The sequence below is a fragment of the Oncorhynchus gorbuscha genome, unplaced genomic scaffold, assembly GCF_021184085.1.
Source record: "Oncorhynchus gorbuscha isolate QuinsamMale2020 ecotype Even-year unplaced genomic scaffold, OgorEven_v1.0 Un_scaffold_1171, whole genome shotgun sequence".
NCBI classification, from domain to species: Eukaryota; Metazoa; Chordata; class Actinopteri; order Salmoniformes; family Salmonidae; genus Oncorhynchus; species Oncorhynchus gorbuscha.
Window position 1 is genome coordinate 20,001 of NW_025746031.1, and position 19,060 is coordinate 39,060.

General features: G+C 43.8%; 1 pseudogene; it reads right to left on the bottom strand.

Moving 5' to 3' along the window:
• Positions 1 to 584: 584 nt before the first annotated feature.
• LOC124021695 overlaps positions 585 to 19,060 on the bottom strand; it is a 29,109-nt pseudogene continuing 10,633 nt past the window's right edge.

The window sequence follows — 19,060 nt, forward strand, 5'->3', positions numbered from 1 at the left end:
AATGAAAGGGAGTCAAATGAAAAGAGAAATGAAAGGGAGTCAAATGAAAAGAGAAATGAAAAGAGAAATGAAAGGGAGTCAAATGAAAAGAGAAATGAAAAGAGAAATGAAAGGGAGTCAAATGAAAAGAGAAATGAAAAGAGAAATGAAAGGGAGTCAAATGAAAGGGAGTCAAATGAAAAGAGAAATGAAAGGGAGTCAAATGAAAAGAGAAATGAAAGGGAGTCAAATGAAAAGAGAAATGAAAGGGAGTCAAATGAAAAGAGAAATGAAAGGGAGTCAAATGAAAAGAGAAATGAAAGGGAGTCAAATGAAAAGAGAAATGAAAGCCAGTGTAAGGATTTTCCTGTGGTGAAGTAGAGGAGGACCAAAACGCAGCATGGTTATATTGATTCATGTTTAATAAAAACAGATAAACATGAACACTACAAAACAATAAACGTGGAAAACCAAAAAACAGCCCTCTCTGGTGCAAAACACAGAGACAGGAACAATCACCCACAAACACACAGTGAAACCCAGGCTACCTAAGTATGATTCTCAATCAGAGACAACTAATGACATCTGCCTCTGATTGAGAACCATACTAGGCCGAAACATAGAAATACCCCAAAACATAGAAAAACAAACATAGACTGCCCACCCAACTCACGCCCTGACCATACTAAATAATGACAAAACAAAGGAAATAAAGGTCAGAACGTGACAGTCAAACAAATTAAAGTCTTTCAAAAGCACCAAATCTTACATTCATATCCTCTTCATGTAACCCACTTCTACAGTTTGATTCATTGCAGAGCTGGTGCTCAAGCATACTGTTTCAAACAATCAATGTCTTTCAAGAGGACATGTAAGCACCAGAAAGTCAGAATCCAAGTTCCTCATAGAAAACAAAATGAGGTTGCTATTTTTTAAGTCAAAGTACAAACAATTATCCCACCTTCTATTTTGTGTTTCCGTCACACCTGTTGGACAGTACTTTACTTTATCACATAAAAACATTTGGATGGAAACATGACTAATGATGCCAATGTGTCTATGGACAACATACCCAACGACAGTCACCAAAAGGTCCTCTCAGAAGTCTGCTGGTCGTATCATCATGGTAGTAGCACGGAGAGAGTAACTAGACCCTTTGAAGTAGTGCCACCTAATCCCATTCAGTTTACCCATGTTCTGACCATGACTGTAGTACATCCCATTCAGGTTCGATGGTCCACAGGCATCGAACCACCAACCTGAAGGCATAGAGAGAAACGTAGAGAGAAACAGAGAAAATAGATTTTAGGCTTGATGATGTTACACTATCAGAGAACTATCAAAGTCATAACTGTGTGACCTTCCTGTAACCTCTGATTATCTCTGGATAGCTTTGTTGCAACGCCAAGTAGTCAACACTAGAGCAGACTCCAGTACTCCTCTCTTTGGATAGCTTTGCCCCATTCTGACCTCTGACCTTTCATTACAGGTGAGAGCGGAGTATGAGGGCAACTAACAAAACATAAATAGTCTACAAGAATCTCTGTGAGCCCAACATGTTTGGACCAGCTACTTGGGGGGGGGGGGGTGTTTGGGAAATGCTGCTCTAGACATTGATAAGAGGATAAAGACATGTATGTTTGTCATGTATTTTCAGATGTACATTCTGGATCTAAATCCTGATGAGATTGTAGCTTCACATTCATTCTTAATAGGAATTTCAATGTCATTTTGATTTATTCTGCTGGCCAGTTCCCTGGACTTCTAAACCAGCCATGGCATGTGTCAATCATTCTGTAAAATGCTGAGGGCTGCCACCTGGCTTCACCAGCTGAGATACCATTCTCTGCTGTGATATGTCAGTACCAGTGCTGAATACATACTAACTGGCTCTGCTCTGTAGTTCTTCTAGACGGGAGATAAAGCTTCACCTAGCATAGTGTGGGTGGGTGGTTGTTGTTGTCTTATAGCTTCTACTTATCCCGTTGTTTCAGTTCTACAGGAGTACAAACAGAGTGCATGTGTTTAGGGGTTAATGTGGACTTTAACCTCAGACATACCCCCCGGTGAGCATGAGAGCACATTTGCAGATGCAGTTGTCGTTGTCCATATCCTTGGTACTGAAGTCTGCTCCGTTGATGACCAGGCTGCTCTGTCTGCCTGCCGTTCCACTGTGACTCTTCAGGAACAGCCTGACACAGTCGCCAGGGAAACACAGAGGGAAATAAAGCAGAAACACAATGCTGCTGGTGGAGGACAGAAATTCACCACCACGCTGTTCTTCTAATCTAAATAATATGTACCTTGCAACCTGGTCTCAGAGCATTTCATATTATTCTGTACATAAATCCGAGACACTCCATTTATTATTATATGTTTAGTTTCGTATGGCTACATGAGACAGATTGTTACTCAAGGCAAAAATGTCCCTCCCCTTGTTCTCACTGTGTGAACGTTTGAGGACATAAATTCACCACCACACTGTTCTTCTAATCTACTACAAAGAATATGTACCCTTTCAAATAAGTGTCTTTGAAATTATCGTACACTATATTAAAACCCAATCACACCAGTTGCTTTTCTAAAGAACATCCTGGTTTATGAGGACATTGTCGGTTTCCTCGTTTGTCTCAAGCCGTTTGTGTATTTCCCTGTGAACTCTTTGCACTCCCTCCTCCTGCATTGTTTGTCCCCATCTACTACACTGCATGTCAAGCAGCGGCAGCTCCAACTGTGGTTTAGACTCAGACAACTGTGCCAGAACCAGGTTTATGACTATTCAGAGTGGTCAACTGTGTCAGGTCTTGCCAGAACCAGGTGATGGATAATTCACAGAAGAGAGAGGCCCTATTCTTAGTCAGTGGTCTTGTATACTGTGTCTATGTTGAATACTGTGTCTATGTTGAATACTGTGTCTATGTTGAATACTGTGTCTATGTTGAATACTGTGTCTATGTTGAATACTGTGTCTATGTTGAATACTGTGTCTATGTTGAATACTGTGTCTATGTTGAATACTGTGTCTATGTTGAATACTGTGTCTATGTTGAATACTGTGTCTATGTTGAATACTGTGTCTATGTTGTATACTGTGTCTATGTTGAATACTGTTGAATACTGTGTCTATGTTGAATACTGTGTCTATGTTGAATACTATGTTGAATACTGTGTCTATGTTGAATACTGTGTCTATGTTGAATACTGTGTCTATGTTGAATACTGTGTCTATGTTGAATACTGTGTCTATGTTGAATACTGTGTCTATGTTGAATACTGTGTCTATGTTGAATATACTGTGTCTATGTTGAATACTGTGTCTATGTTGAATACTGTGTCTATGTTGAATACTGTGTCTATGTTGAATACTGTGTCTATGTTGAATACTGTGTCTATACTGTGTCTATGTTGAATACTGTGTCTATGTTGAATACTGTGTCTATGTTGAATACTGTGTCTATGTTGAATACTGTGTCTATGTTGAATACTGTGTCTATGTTGAATACTGTGTCTATGTTGAATACTGTGTCTATGTTGAATACTGTGTCTATGTTGAATACTATGTTGTGTCTATGTTGAATACTGTGTCTATGTTGAATACTGTGTCTATGTTGAATACTGTGTCTATGTTGAATACTGTGTCTATGTTGAATACTGTGTCTATGTTAGACCATCATAGATACAGTACAACAGACTTTGAGAGGGTTGATTAGTTCAACACATCAGGCCTCACAGCAAGAAACAACATTTCTATGATCTTAACGTACTAAACAAACATTGTTCAATTAATTCATCTATTACATGAATATGAATGACACAGATAATGAAAGAAATTAATACATATCACAATTGAACTTGACCTGAACACTGGTGTTCATCAATTATAACGTCTCTATTTATCTGTGGTCCCTCTGTGTGGTCATATATCTGACCCATCAAAGTGTCAGGCTGATCATTAATGTGGCTTGGCTGCTATGGTGACCAGGTGTTTGGCTCCTATACAGTGACTCTGTGTCACATGAAGTACTGTAGTTATAGAAGGCAGCCTGGCTCTCTGAAACCCAGTGTGTCTGAAGAGCTGCAAAGTTTACTTAGGAGCCATGAACAGGGCGACCATGTCTATCGGCGCCATCTTGCTGTCAGATGTGTGTGTATTGTTATGTATTTTTGGTATTACTGCACTGTTGGAGCTAGGAACACCAGCATTTAGTTAGGTATTACTGCACTGTTGGAGCTAGGAACACCAGCATTTAGTTAGGTATTACTGAACTGTTGGAGCTAGGAACACCAGCATTTAGTTAGGTATTACACTGTTGGAGCTAGCATTTAGTTAGGTATTACTGAACTGTTGGAGCTAGGAACACCAGCATTTAGTTAGGTATTACTGCACTGTTGGAGCTAGGAACACCAGCATTTAGTTAGGTATTACTGAACTGTTGGAGCTAGGAACACCAGCATTTAGTTAGGTATTACTGCACTGTTGGAGCTAGGAACACCAGCATTTAGTTAGGTATTACTGCACTGTTGGAGCTAGGAAAACCAGCATTTAGTTAGGTATTACTGAACTGTTGGAGCTAGGTATTACTGCACTGTTGGAGCTAGGAACACCAGCATTTAGTTAGGTATTACTGCACTGTTGGAGCTAGGAACAACAGCATTTAGTTAGGTATTACTGCACTGTTGGAGCTAGGAACACCAGCATTTAGTTAGGTATTACTGCACTGTTGGAGCTAGGAACACCAGCATTTAGTTAGGTATTACTGAACTGTTGGAGCTAGGAACACAAGCCTTGTGTACACAACCAGTAACATGTTATTGGATTTGAGGTGTAGGCCCATTAAACGCCACACTCCATAGAATAGCTTTCCTTTTAAAGGCTGTGATCTTCCTCTATAAACCATGTTTAAAATAATGGTCATTATTTACATACATTCCCAATAACGGATTACACAGTATATACTGACTGCTATGTACTGTAAATGACTTTTCAATTTCCACTGATGGACTCTGTTTACTCTCCCTCTCAATGCTACTCAAGAGTTACTCTAATAGATCTTTGTACATCCTTCCATCCTTCCTTGTCTTTAACTGGTTAGTAAAAATGTGAGCCAGGTCAACAACAAAAAATGGTACAAGTGTGTTCGTTTGTGTGATCACACGTCCGTATGTGGGTGAACTAAATCAGATTGAGACAAAGCTTGCTGGTTATCATTCTAGGAAATATAATAATTCCCTTTTACCATCTTACATTTGATTTAGTTAGTAATGGCATTGTGAAATGAGGCAGAGCCTCTCTTTCCCTAAGAAGCTGTGTGACAATAGTTTGTTTTGGACCATCTCCATGACAAGTATTACAGAATGGCAATGAAATAAGAATCTAGAGACCAAAATTGATTCCATTCCAGAACTCAAAAAGATTATCCAGTATGTTTTTGGAAACACAATAAATGAAAAAGTAAGAATTATGATCTGCTGAAGTCCTAGAAGCCTCAATCAGAAGGATTATGGACAATAAAGTCCACAAACTGAAAAATGTATACATGGAATTGATTACAAATCATGATCAGAGTCACCAGTGCCTCACCATCATTACTGTGATGGAAATACAACACCAAGCACATCATTGTCAGTGATAGAACCAAGTCCAATATCTCATTCCCACTTCATTAAAAATATACTGCAGGTCCTGAAGCAAGTAAAGGCAACCACAGTTGAGTAGTTGAGTGACTATTTAAGTAGGAACGTGGGCGTATTTAGTGGGGAATGTCCTATGATCCTAAAAACTGTACTGTAGGTATGATACAATGCGCTGAGATGTGACAAAACTTAATTTCCTCCACTTAGGGTACATACAGATGTAGGATCTTAATTTGAGCCAGTTTGCTAGAGCAGGAAAATAATCCTGCAGCAACGTGAATTATGTGGATTATAATTAATGGACATTTATGTCAGGGATGAAACATTTTTCTTTAGGGCAAATCAAGTCTGAGTGTTCAAAGTGGAAATGACAAACTTTAGAAGCTTTTTTAAAACTCAAATACACCACAAGTTAGCATTTCCTTCTATGCAGGTAAATTCTCAGCATCAAAAGAGTGATCAAATTAAGATCCTACATCTGTAGCTGATATCAGCACTCCTACTGTGAGACTCTTTAAGAATACGGCCCAGAACACATTGCTGGTATCCCACCTGTAATTCTGCTTCTCGCTGCCGATGTAGAAACGGTCATAGTGGGAGAAGGCCTGCTGTCCGCCCCAGTCGGTCACTTCCACCCTCAGGTTGTAGGGCCTTTGGCTGGTCAGCAGGAACACAAACTCATTCCCCAGCCAGTGTTCTCCAGACAGACTCCCAAAGCCCTGCAACAACACAACAGCACAGGAACATGTGTCTTCTGTTTCTGTAGTGTAAGGCAGCTTGATGTACAAGTACACCCCTTGGACAGGACACTAGTCTGTCGCAGGTCATTGTCCCAGCAACACATGGAGCTATAGAAAAATAATTAATGTCATATCGGGTTCTTCTACAGGGACAAGATCACAAACCCTACATGGTTCTAGGTAGAATTAAGACTGTTAGAGGGATGTTCTACTCAGTGACTCTTTGTTCTCTTTTTTTAAAGGAATTCTGTTCTGTGTTTTCCTCTCTTTTAAAAATAATAATAACTATGTTCTGTGTTTTACTCTTTTTTTGACAGTGGTGAATTGAGGGAGATGATGAGTAGATAAATATATATTTCTTTAACTAGGCAAGTCAGTTAAGAACAAACTCTTATTTACAATGGCCTAGGAGTGGGTTAACTGCCTTGTTCAGGGGCGGAACGACAGATTTTTACCTTGTCAGCTCGGGGATTTGATCCACCAACCTTTCGGTTACTGGCCCCGCGCTCTAACCACTAGGCTACCTGCAGCCCCTACATCTCTCTCTCTGTCTCTGTCTCTGTCTCTCTCTCTCTCTCTCTCTCTCTCTCTCTCTCTCTCTCTCTCTCTCTCTCTCTCTCTCTCTCTCTCTCTCTCTCTCTCTCTCTCTCTCTCTCTCTCTCTCTCTCTCTCTCTCTCTCTCTCTCTCTCTCTCTCTCTCTCTCTCTCTCTCTCTCTCTCTCTCTCTCTCTATATATATATATCTCTCTATATCTATCTCTATATCTATCTATCTCTATATATATATAGATATATATATAGAGAGATATATAGAGATAGATATAGAGATAGATATAGCCTTCAGTATTTATGCTGCAATAGTTTGTGCCGGGGGGCTAGGATCAGTCTGTTATACCTGGAGTATTTCTCCTGTCTTATCCGGTGTCCTGTGTAAGAATGCTCACTCTAACTCTCTTTCTCTCTTTTCTCGGAGGACCTGAGCCCTAGGACCATGCCTCAGGACTACCTGGCCTGATGACCCCAGTCCACCTGCTGTCCCCAGTCCACCTGCTGTCCCCAGTCCACCTGCTGTCCCCAGTCCACCTGCTGTCCCCAGTCCACCTGCTGCTGCTCCAGTTTCAACTGTTCTGCCTGCAGCTATGGAATCCTGACCTGTTCACCGGACGTGCTGCCTTGTCCTGGGCCTGCTGTTTTGTACTCTCTCTCTACCACACCTGCTGTCTCTAACTCTGAATGACTGGCTATGAAAAGTCAACTGACATTTACTCCTGAGGTGCTGACCTGTTGCACCCTCTACAACCACTGTCATTATTATTTGACCCTGCTGGTCATCTTTTTTTTAACAATTTTTTTATTTATTTCACCTTTATTTAACCAGGTAGGCTAGTTGAGAACAAGTTCTCATTTGCAACTGCGACCTGGCCAAGATAAAGCATAGCATTGTGAACAGACAACAACACAGAGTTACACATGGAGTAAACAATTAACAAGTCATTAACACAGTAGAAAAGAAAAGAGAAAAAAAGAGAGTCTATATACATTGTGTGCAAAAGGAATGAGGAGGTAGGCAAATAATTACAATTTTGCAGATTAACACTGGAGTGATAAGTGATCAGATGGTCATGTACAGGTAGAGATATTGGTGTGCAAAAGAGCAGAAAAGTAAATAAATAAAAACAGTATGGGGATGAGGTAGGTAAAAATGGGTGGGCTATTTGCCGATAGACTATGTACAGCTGCAGCGATCGGTTAGCTGCTCAGATAGCAGATGTTTGAAGTTGGTGAGGCAGATGTTTGAAGTTTGTGAGGGAGATAAAAGTCTCCAACTTCAGCGATTTTTGCAATTCGTTCCAGTCACAGGCAGCAGAGAACTGAACGTTTGAACATCTTGGCCATGTACTGTTATAATCTCCACCGGCACAGCCAGAAGAGGACTGGCCAACCCTCAGAGCCGGGTTCCTCTCTAGGTTTCTTCCTTTCTAGGGAGTTTTTCCTAGCCACCGTGCTTCTACATCTACATTGCTTGCTGTTTGGTGTTTTAGGTTGGGTTTCTGTACAACACTTTGTGACATCTGCTGATGTAAAAAGGGCTTTATAAATACATTTGATTGATTGATAAAGAGATAGAGATTTAGATATAGACAGATATAGACAGAGATAGAGATATAGATAGGTTGGATTCTGCAGCACCAGTACTAGACCAGACCTTGGAATGAATCTTTCTTTACCAGAGACATTTTACAATATATCAACATTTGAATGGTGATCTAAGCACACCATGTTTAGACTCAACTTAAACAGTTTCCTCTCTCCTGTCATTTTCTCTCAGAAGTGTTCAATCAGAGACCATTAGCGTCATTATGCAACACTCCCAACAGAGGGGTCAATGAGCGAACACATACCCGTTGTATGCCAGCGTCTTTGCCAGGCTACACTCCACACTTCCTTAGCCCCTGACTGGAGGACAGTCCTCTCTTGCTCAGCTCAGAGGCCAAGGCCTTTTTAGCCACAGGGCTCTTTCAAGGCCTAATGGGGCTGGCAGTGGCAACACAGTGGATTCGTGCTAAATGGCCCATATTCATTTTAAAGTACAATACTTTTGACCAGGGCCAATAGGACACCCTATTTCCCCATAGGGCTCTGGTCAAAAGTATTGTACTATATATATATTTTGTGCTATGCGTTTGTACTTGCTCCTTTTTCTGTTGTAGTTTGACATATACATTCATATGGTGGAATGTTGTGCAATGTAGAGATTCATATTTTCCCAAAAATCTACAAAGTTTCAATACCGGGAATAATCCCTATTTATCCCGAGAGTCCTGGGAAATACTGCAAAAATCAGAAGTGCCCTTTTAAAACCAAGATGGTCACTATGCCAGGGTTCTCCCCAAATAAGAAGTGTGCCACCTTATCGGCTTGGCTGCGCCACTATGGAAAGATTTCAGAGCAAATGAAATGTAAGTGTAGTCATGATAGTTACTCTATCTTTGATCGCCAACACATTTCAGATGTAGCCCCACAGAGCGCCCTCTGAGTATAGCGCTGTTTCTTTGTAACGGCAGTCAAACAAAAGTCAAGTGACCAAAGTTGCTAAACTTGCTAGATAACCTCCTCCTCCCATATTTGGCTAAATCAAGTTGATGATTATAACGATAGCAGATCAGCTCATGAATAACAGGGAGAGGAAGTGGAAATAGTTTAAATATCAAGGTATCTTAACGAGGACTGTTTAATATCCATATCAACTCTCATATCGTTTGTTGATCACACATTCTCTATGAGAGAGCACGGAGAAGGGGGGAAAGAGGTATTTTGACATGCATAGGCGAGAGACGTGCTTTGATAATGCATCCTATGGATTACAGAATAAAATGAGTTACAGGAGTGAGACAGGAGTCAGGATTTTGGGTTTCATTAGGATTGGAATTGGATAGGGAAATAGCCTAGGTTCTAGGATGAGAATATAGAATTTTCCCTCATGCCTTGTTAACGGACTTCATGCCTGTGACAGAGATGCTTATGTAGTGAATTGTACATAGGCCTATCAAATGTGTGACTGTCTGAAGATTTACAATGACAGCTGAAAGAGGCACATGCTCTTTAAAAGGCTACACTGTATGGTTTCCTGTGGGGTTTATTAACTGTATTCGGGTCATGTGTGCAGGCCAGAGCGACCGGCAGTGTCAATTATGCGTGCGCTTTGAATTTATAGCGACTTTGTGTCAAATATGCTAGACTAAAGGCTTCAATGTGACAACCTGTTTGGATAATGTCCAATAAATGTTTTTGTTCATCTTTTGCTGAGGGATTTCATTAGTGCAGACATTGGGGAATTTTATTGTAATTTCCCGGGTCTTGTCATGTATTTTGGGGGGTAAACGTGAAGAGTGTTCCTGGTAATGCCCCGGGATCCCGATTACCCATGTTAATCCCTGGTGCTACAGTGAGGGAAAAAAGTATTTGATCCCCTCCTATTTGCCCACTGACAAAGAAATGATCCGTCTATACATTTAATGGTAGGTTTATTTGAACAGTGGGAGACAGAATAACAACAAAATAATCCAGAAAAACGCATGTCAAAAATGTTATAAATGTATTTGCATTTTAATAAGGGAAATAAGTATTTGACCCCCTCTCAATCAGAAAGATTTCTGGCTCCCAGGTGTCTTTGATACAGGTAACGAGCTGAGATTAGGAGCACACTCTTAAAGGGAGTGCTCCTAATCTCAGTTTGTTACCTGTATAAAAGACATCTGTCCACAGAAGCAATCAATCAATCAGATTCCAAACTCTCCACCATGGCAAAGACCAAAGAGCTCTCCAAGGATGTCAGGGACAAGATTATAGACCTACACAAGGCTGGAATGGGCTACAAAACCGTCGCCAAGCAGCTTGGTGAGAAGGTGACAACAGTTGGTGTGATTATTCGCAAATGGAAGAAACACAAAAGAACTGTCAATCTCCCTCGGCCTGGGGCTCCATGCAAGATCTCACCTCGTGGAGTTGCAATGATCATGAGAACGGTGAAGAATCAGCCCAGAACTACACGGGAGGATCTTGTCAATGATCTCAAGGCAGCTGGGACCATAGTCACCAAGAAAACAATTGATAACACACTACGCCGTGAAGGACTGAAATCCTGCAGCGCCCGCAAGGTCCCCCTCCTCAAGAAAGCACATATACATGTCATGTTTGTCATTTATTATCATGTCTTGTCCCTGTGAGACCAAAATGGAGCTCTTTGGCATTTCCCTCTGCTGGTCTTATTTGTTGTTCTTGTCCCTTTCCCTCCTATCCCTGGTCTTGTTTGGTTCTCCCCCTCCCTCTCTCACTCTCTCGCTCTCTCTTCTCTCTATCGTTCCGTTCCTGCTCCCAGCTGTTCCTATTCCCCTAATCATCATTTAGTCTTCCCACACCTGTTCCCGATCCTTTCCCCTGATTAGAGTCCCTATTTATTCCTTTGTGTTCCGTTCCTGTGCCGTCGGTTCCTTGTTTTGTATTCACCATGCTGTGATTGCGTTTCGCCCTGTCCTGTCGTGTTTTTGCCGTGATTGTGTATCACCCTGTCCTGTCGTGTTTTGTGCCTTCATCAGACGCTGCGTGTGAGCAGGTGTTTCAGTTGACTACGGCCTGCGCCTACCCGAAGCGACCTGCAGTCTGTGGCCGCTTCTCCAGTTGTTTTCCCCTCTACAAATCTAGAGGATTTCAGTTATTCCGTTTTGAGCATTAATAAACTCTGTTTCTGTTAAGTCGCGTTTGGGTCCTCTTTCACCTGCATGACAGAAGGAACCGACCAAAGGAATGGACCCAGCGACTTCAGACGCTCGTTACACTGCCCGTCGAGATCCAAGGAGCCATGCTCGGCAGACACGAGCAGGAATTGTCTGCTGCTCGCCATGCCGTGGAGAACCTGGCTGCTCAGGTTTCCGACCTCTCTGGACAGTTCCAGAGTCTACGTCTCGTGCCACCTGTTACTCCCTGGCCTGCCGAGCCTCCAGAACCCAGGGTTAATAACCCACCTTGCTACTCCGGGCAGCCCACTGAGTGCCGCTCCTTTCTCACGCAGTGTGAGATTGTGTTCTCTCTCCAACCCAACACATACTCTAGAGAGAGAGCTCGGGTTGCTTACGTCATTTCACTCCTTACTGGCCGGGCTCGAGAATGGGGCACAGCTATCTGGGAGGCAAGGGCTGATTGCTCTAACAGATTCCAGAACTTTAAAGAGGAGATGATTCGGGTTTTTGACCGTTCAGTTTTTGGTGGGGAGGCTTCTAGGGCCCTGGCTTCCTTATGCCAAGGTGAACGGTCCATAACGGATTATTCCATTGAGTTTCGCACTCTTGCTGCCTCTAGTGAGTGGAACGAGCCGGCGCTGCTCGCTCGTTTTCTGGAGGGACTCCACGCAGTGGTTAAGGATGAGATTCTCTCCCGGGAGGTTCCTTCAGATGTGGACTCTTTGATTGCTCTCGCCATCCGCATAGAACGACGGGTAGATCTTCGTCACCGGGCTCGTGGAAGAGAGCTCGCATCAACGGTGTTTCCCTGCTCCGCATCGCAACCATCTCCCTCCTCTGGCTTTGAGACTGAGCCCATGCAGCTGGGAGGGATTCGCATCTCGAATAAGGAGAGGGAACGGAGGATCACCAACCGCCTGTGCCTCTATTGCGGAGTTGCTGGACATTTTGTTAATTCATGTCCAGTAAGAGGCCAGAGCCCATCAGTAAGCGGAGGGCTACTGGTGAGCGCTACTACTCAGTCCTCTTCATCTAGATCTTGTACTACTATGTCGGTCCATCTACGCTGGACCGGTTCGGGTGCTACATGCAGTGCCTTGATTGACTCTGGGGCTGAGGGTTGTTTCATGGACGAAGCATGGGTTCGGAAACATAACATTCCTTTCAGACCATTAGACAAGCCTACGCCCATGTTTGCCTTAGATGGTAGTCATCTTCCCAGTATCAAATTTGAGACACTACCTTTAACTCTCACAGTATCTGGTAACCACAGTGAGACTATTTCTTTTTGATTTTCCGTTCACCGTTTACACCTGTTGTTTTGGGTCATCCCTGGCTAGTATGTCATAATCCTTCTATTAATTGGTCTAGTAATTCTATCCTATCCTGGAACGTTTCTTGTCATGTGAAGTGTTTAATGTCTGCCATCCCTCCCGTTTCTTCTCTCCCTACTTCTCAGGAGGAACCTGGCGATTTGACAGGAGTGCCGGAGGAATATCATGATCTGCGCACGGTCTTCAGTCGGTCCCGAGCCAACTCCCTTCCTCCTCACCGGTCGTATGATTGTAGTATTGATCTCCTTCCAGGGACCACGCCTCCTCGAGGTAGACTATACTCTCTGTCGGCTCCCGAACGTAAGGCTCTCGAGGATTATTTGTCTGTGTCTCTTGACGCCGGTACCATAGTGCCTTCTTCTTCTCCGGCCGGGGCGGGGTTCTTTTTGTTAAGAAGAAGGACGGTACTCTGCGCCCTGCGTGGATTATCGAGGGCTGAATGACATAACGGTTAAGAATCGTTATCCGCTTCCCCTTATGTCATCAGCCTTCGAGATTCTGCAGGGAGCCAGGTGCTTTACTAAGTTGGACCTTCGTAACGCTTACCATCTCGTGCGCATCAGAGAGGGGGACGAGTGGAAAACGGCGTTTAACACTCCGTTAGGGCATTTTGAGTACCGGGTTCTGCCGTTCGGTCTCGCCAATGCGCCAGCTGTTTTTCAGGCATTAGTTAATGATGTTCTGAGAGACATGCTGAACATTTTTGTTTTTGTCTATCTTGACGATATCCTGATTTTTTCTCCGTCACTCGAGATTCATGTTCAGCACGTTCGACGTGTTCTACAGCGCCTTTTAGAGAATTGTCTCTACGTAAAGGCTGAGAAGTGCTCTTTTCATGTCTCCTCCGTTACTTTTCTCGGTTCCGTTATTTCCGCTGAAGGCATTCAGATGGATTCCGCTAAGGTCCAAGCTGTCAGTGATTGGCCCGTTCCAAGGTCACGTGTCGAGTTGCAGCGCTTTTTAGGTTTCGCTAATTTCTATCGGCGTTTCATTCGTAATTTCGGTCAAGTTGCTGCCCCTCTCACAGCTCTTACTTCTGTCAAGACGTGTTTTAAGTGGTCCGGTTCCGCCCAGGGAGCTTTTGATCTTCTAAAAGAACGTTTTACGTCCGCTCCCATCCTCGTTACTCCTGACGTCACTAGACAATTTATTGTCGAGGTTGACGCTTCAGAGGTAGGCGTGGGAGCCATTCTATCCCAGCGCTTCCAGTCTGACGATAAGGTTCATCCTTGCGCTTATTTTTCTCATCGCCTGTCGCCATCTGAGCGCAACTATGATGTGGGTAACCGTGAACTGCTCGCCATCCGCTTAGCCCTAGGCGAATGGCGACAGTGGTTGGAGGGGGCGACCGTTCCTTTTGTCGTTTGGACAGACCATAAGAACCTTGAGTACATCCGTTCTGCCAAACGACTTAATGCCCGTCAAGCTCGTTGGGCGTTGTTTTTCGCTCGTTTCGAGTTTGTGATTTCTTACCGTCCGGGTAGCAAGAACACCAAGCCTGATGCCTTATCCCGTCTGTTTAGTTCTTCTGTGGCTTCTACTGATCTCGAGGGGATTCTTCCTTATGGGCGTGTTGTCGGGTTGACAGTCTGGGGAATTGAAAGACAGGTTAAGCAAGCACTCACGCACACTGCGTCGCCGCGCGCTTGTCCTAGTAACCTCCTTTTCGTTCCTGTTTCCACTCGTCTGGCTGTTCTTCAGTGGGCTCACTCTGCCAAGTTAGCTGGTCATCCCGGTGTTCGAGGCACTCTTGCGTCTATTCGCCAGCGCTTTTGGTGGCCGACTCAGGAGCGTGACACGCGCCGTTTCGTGGCTGCGTGTTCAGACTGCGCGCAGAAGAAGTCTGGTAATTTTTTTTCTGCTTCTGCTCCTGGTCTTGCTGGGTCTCAGTCTGTTCCCTGCCATCGCATCTCTCCTGTTCTTGTCCCTGCCCTTGCTGTGTCTCAGTCTGTCCCTAGTTCTCATTTTTTTTTTAGAGTAGTACCCTAGTTTCCCTTTTTATCGTTTTTCGTTACGGTCCTGAGGAGAGGAGTTGGGTTCTTTCTCGGGACGTGCTGGACCGTTTGATCTATGATTTCCTCCGTTGCTGCCAGTGTTCCTCCTCGAGAGCGCCAGGAGGCGCTCGGTGAGTGGGGGGGTACTGTCATGTTTGTCATTTATTGTCATGTCTTGTCCCTGTGCTCCCCATGCTATTCGTTTCCCTCTGCTGGTCTTATTTGGTTCTTTCCCTCCTATCCCTCTCTCTCCCCTCCCTCTCTCGCTCTCTCGCTCTCTCTTCTCTCTATCGTTCCGTTCCTGCTCCCAGCTGTTCCTATTCCCCTAATCATCATTTAGTCTTCCCACACCTGTTCCCGATCCTTTCCCCTGATTAGAGTCCCTATTTATTCCTTTGTGTTCCGTTCCTGTGCCGTCGGTTCCTTGTTTTGTATTCCATGCTGTGATTGCGTTTCGCCCCTGTCCTGTCGTGTTTTTTGCCGTGATTGTGTATCACCCTGTCCTGTCGTGTTTTGTGCCTTCTTCAGACGCTGCGTGTGAGCAGGTGTTTCAGTTGACTACGGCCTGCGCCTACCCGGCGACCTGCAGTCTGTGGCCGCTTCTCCAGTTGTTTTCCCCTCTACAAATCTAGAGGATTTCAGTTATTCCGTTTTGAGCATTAATAAACTCTGTTTCTGTTAAGTCGCGTTTGGGTCCTCTTTCACCTGCATGACAATACATGCCCTTCTGAAGTTTGCCAATGAACATCTGAATGATTCAGAGGACAACAGGGTGAAAGTGTTGTGGTCAGATGAGACCAAAATGGAGCTCTTTGGCATCAACTCAACTCACCGTGTTTGGAGGAGGAGGAATGCTGCCTATGACCCCAAGAACACCATCCCCACCGTCAAACATGGAGGTGGAAACATTATGCTTTTGGGGTGTTTTTCTGCTAAGGGGACAGGACAACTTCACCGCATCAAAGGGACGATGGACGGGGCCATGTACCGTCAAATCTTGGCTGAGAACCTCCATCCCTCAGCCAGGGCATTGAAAATGGGTAGTGGATGGGTATTCCAGCATGACAATGACCCAAAACACACAGCCAAGGCAACAAAGGAGTGGCTCAAGAAGAAGCACATTAAGGTCCTGGAGTGGCCTTGCCAATCTACAGACCTTAATCCCATAGATAATCTGTGGAGGGAAAATCTGTGAAGGTTTGAGTTGCCAAACGTCAGCCTCGAAACCTTAATGACTTCGAGAAGATCTGCAAAGAGGAGTGGGACAAAATCCCTCCTGAGATTTGTGCAAACCTGGTGGCCAACTACAAGAAACATCTGACCTCTGTGATTGCCAACAAGGGTTTTGCCACCAAGTACTAAGTCATGTTTTGCAGAGGGGTCAAATACTTATTTCCCTCATTAAAATGCAAATCAATTTATAACTGTTTATAATTTATAACTGTCTCTCACTGTTAAAATAAACTTACCATTAAAATGATAGACTCATCATTTCTTTGTCAGTGGGCAAACGTACAAAATCAGCAGGGGATCAAATACTTTTTTCCCTCACTGTATGTATTCACCAACATCAGAAGAATGCTGTGAGGATATCCCACCCTGTCCTCCTCACCATCTTGTACTCCTTCCACGTCCTCTGGAAGTCCATGGTTCCATCTTTTCTCCTCTGAATGACGGACCATCCTCCCCTGCTGCCTCCATGTTACAGTAAACCTACAGAGAGAGAGACAGAACGACCGTGACATGAGTAGCTTACACACTACTCTCACACATGCAGTGCATATCATGACAATAAAGTAAAAGGAGTGACTCCTGTAGATGAGGCTCCCTGGTCCTTCGTTTTGTGTACCATGGTCAGAGGCCACAATGACAGAATGTGTCCTAAGCCCAGGGACGTAGCTTAGTGTAACCATGGATACTGACAGCAGCACAGCTGATAATGGACAGGAACACACTGTTGCCAGTCAGCCATCTGCGGCTTGGCAGGACACTAACTGAGGAGGAGGACATCTGCTGTGTAGCTGTGCTGAAGAGGCCAGCCAAGAGTATTTCCAGCACCAGCATATCACCCAGCCAGCCAGCCAATACCTGACATATTCCTGGGATATTGCTGTTGAATCTTTTGGCAAGTGGCTTTAGAGTACCGTATAATAATGGCAGCCACTTGCACGTAAACTAAAGTAGGTTACAGTCAAAAAGTGCAGCCATTTAATTGTTCATGTCTGTTTTTGCTGTTTCCATGCAGAGGTAAAGCCAGGCCTGCATATATCATCTAATATATGCCTCTATATTACACATTCTGCTAATAGAATTTACATCTCTTTTCCCCCTCTAATATTTATTGAAGATAATATATCAACTTTTCCATACCTTTTTGGTCTCCTGTGTGTTGATGTGAATAGTATATAATCCACTGTTGTTGAAGCCAGAATGAAAGACTTCAGAGCAGTCCCGATACTTTCTCTCCTCATGAGATGAATCTCTCTGCTTAAAGGCAAGGTTGCTGTTTGCCACCACTGTTTAAATACATAATGAAACCAGAGCAAACACATTATCAGCTAGGCTACAACTTGAATGCATCCAAAATCCTTTGTAATCAACAGCCTAGACTGGGTCAGGTCCTATTAGAACAGGTTCTTATGTCATCAACAGTCCAGACTGGGCCAGGTCCTATTAGAACAGGTTCTTATGTCATCAACAGCCCAGACTGGGTCAGGTCCTATTAGAACAGGTTCTTATGTCATCAACAGTCCAGACTGGGTCAGGTCCTATTAGAACAGGTTCTTATGTAATCAACAGTCCAGACTGGGTCAGGTCCTATTAGAACAGGTTCTTATGTCATCAACAGTCCAGACTGGGTCAGGTCCTATTAGAACAGGTTCTTATGTAATCAACAGTCCAGACTGGGTCAGGTCCTATTAGAACAGGTTCTTATGTCATCAACAGTCCAGACTGGGTCAGGTCCTATTAGAACAGGTTCTTATGTCATCAACAGTCCAGACTGGGTCAGGTCCTATTAGAACAGGTTCTTATGTAATCAACAGTCCAGACTGGGTCAGGTCCTATTAGAACAGGTTCTTATGTCATCAACAGTCCAGACTGGGTCAGGTCCTATTAGAACAGGTTCTTATGTAATCAACAGTCCAGACTGGGTCAGGTCCTATTAGAACAGGTTCTTATGTCATCAACAGCCCAGACTGGGTCAGGTCCTACTAGAACAGGTTCTTATGTAATCAACAGTCCAGACTGGGTCAGGTCCTATTAGAACAGGTTCTTATGTAATCAACAGTCCAGACTGGGTCAGGTCCTATTAGAACAGGTTCTTATGTAATCAACAGTCCAGACTGGGTCAGGTCCTACTAGAACAGGTTCTTATGTAATCAACAGCCCAGACTGGGTCAGGTCCTACTAGAACAGGTTCTTATGTAATCAACAGCCCAGACTGGGTCAGGTCCTATTAGAACAGGTTCTTATGTAATCAACAGCCCAGACTCGGTCAGTTCCTATTAGAACAGGTTCTTATGTAATCAACAGCCCAGACTAATCTAGAACAGGTTCTTATGTAATCAACAGTCCAGACTGGGTCAGGTCCTATTAGAACAGGTTCTTATGTAATCAACAGTCCAGACTGGGTCAGGTCCTATTACAACAGGTTCTTATGTAATCAACAGTCCAGACTGGGTCAGGTCCTATTAGAACAGGTTCTTATGTAATCAACAGCCCAGACTGGGTCAGGTCCTATTAGAACAGGTTCTTATGTAATCAACAGCCCAGACTGGGTCAGTTCCTATTAGAACAGGTTAATATGTAATCAACAGCCCAGACTGGGTCAGGTCCTATTAGAACAGGTTAATATGTAATCAACAGCCCAGACTGGGTCAGGTCCTATTAGAACAGGTTAATATGTAATCAACAGCCCAGACTGGGTCGGTTCCTATTAGAACAGGTTAATATGTAATCAACAGCCCAGACTGGGTCAGGTCCTATTAGAACAGGTTAATATGTAATCAACAGCCCAGACTGGGTCGGTTCCTATTAGAACAGGTTAATATGTAATCAACAGCCCAGACTGGGTCAGGTCCTATTAGAACAGGGTAATATGTAATCAACAGCCCAGACTGGGTCAGGTCCTATTAGAACAG